The sequence below is a fragment of the Sapajus apella genome, unplaced genomic scaffold, assembly GCF_009761245.1.
Source record: "Sapajus apella isolate SASKATOON/1434 unplaced genomic scaffold, GSC_monkey_1.0 scaffold152, whole genome shotgun sequence".
Lineage (NCBI taxonomy): Eukaryota > Metazoa > Chordata > Mammalia > Primates > Cebidae > Sapajus > Sapajus apella.
The window spans coordinates 1,618,491-1,620,309 of NW_022437092.1; positions in this window are offsets into that span (position 1 = coordinate 1,618,491).

Below are 1,819 nucleotides of genomic sequence, written 5' to 3' on the forward strand. Positions count from 1 at the left end.
GGAGTGCTGTGGCACAATCTCAGCTCACCACAACTTCCGCCTCCCAGGTTCAAGTGATTCTCTGTCCTCAGCCTCCTGAGTAGCTGGGACTATGGACGCACGCCACCACACCGAACTAATTTTTGTTTTTTTGAGACGGGGTTTCCCCATCTTGGCCAGACTGGTTTCAAACTCCTGACCGCAGGTGATCCACCGGTCTGGGCCTCCCAATGTGCTGGGATTACAGAAGTGCTGGGATTACAGGCGTGGGCCACCATGCCCATCCTATTCATTTATTTTTTGAGATGGATTCTCACTCTGTTGCCCAGGCTGGAGTGCAGTAGCACGATCTCAGCTCACTACAACCTCCGCCTCCCAGGTTCAAGCAATTCTCTGCTTCAGCCTCCCGAGTAGCTGGGATTACAGGTGCCTGCCACCACGCCCGGCTAATTTTTGTGTTTTTAGTAGAGACGGGGTTTCACCACCTTGGCCAGGCTGGTCTTGATCTCCTGACTTTGTGATACACCTGCCTCAGCCTCCCAGAGTGCTGGGATTACAGGCGTGAGCCACCATGCCCCGACCAATACTCATGTATTGAGCATCTATTATGTACCAGGCACTGTTGAGGCACTGAGGATGCAGCTGTGGACAAGAGGGAAATCTGAACAGGCACAGTGGTTCATGCCTGTAATCTCAGCACTTTGGGAGGCTGAGGTGGCAGGACGGCTTGAGACCAGGAGTTTAAAAAAAACATTAGCTGGCACTTTGGGATGCCGAGGTGAGTGGATCGCCTCAGCTCAGGAGTTTGAGACCAGCCCGACCAACACAGTGAAACCCGTCTCTACTAAAAATGCAAAATTAGGCCAGGCGCAGTGGCTCACGCCTGTAATCCCAGCACTTTGGGAGGCCGAGGTGGGTGGATCACGAGGTCAAGAGATCGAGACCATCCTGGTCAACATGGTGAAACCCCGTCTCTACTAAAAATACAAAAAATTAGCTGGGCATGGTGGTGTGTGCCTGTAATCCCAGCTACTCAGGAGGCTGAGGCAGGAGAATTGCCTGAACCCAGGAGGCGGAGGTTGCGGTGAGCCGAGATCGCGCCATTGCACTCCAGCCTGGGTAACAAGAGCGAAACTCCGTCCCCAAAAAAAAAAAAAAAAAATTAGGCCAGGTACGTGACTCACACCTGTAATCCCAGCACTTTGGGAGGCCAAGGCAGGTAGATCATGAGTTCAGCTCAAGACCAGCCTGGCCAAGATGGCGAAACCTCGTCTCTACTAGAAATACAAAAATTAGCCAGGTATGATGGCGGGAACCTGTAATCCCTACTTCTTGGGAGTCTGAGGCAGGAGAATCGCTTGAACCCGGGAGGCGGAGGTTGCAGTGGGCCAAGATTGTGCCACTGCACTCTGGCCTGGGCGACAGAGGGAGGCTCCGTCTCAAAAAAATTAGCTGGGTGTGGTGGCATGCACCTATAGTCCCAGGTACTAGGGAGGCTGAGGCGGGAGGATTGCTGGAGCCCAGGAGTTGGAGGCTGCAGTGAGCTATGATGGCACCACTGCACTCCAGCCTGGGTGACAGCAAGACCCTATCTCTTTTCCTTTGGTCATCTCAGTGACTCCCAGTAGACACCCAACCCTCAGACACCATACATGACCTCTTTAATGTTTTATAATTTGTGCCGATATTCAGGTAACAGATCAAAATAATGTCATTTACTAGTGTGTGCCTTCAGACCAAAATGAATGCTGCTTTAAAGAAAAACAACTCAGCCAGGAATTTTTCTGAAGAGTGATGCTGATCAGAAAATAGGGCCTCCTTTGACTCAGGAGCCCTGGTC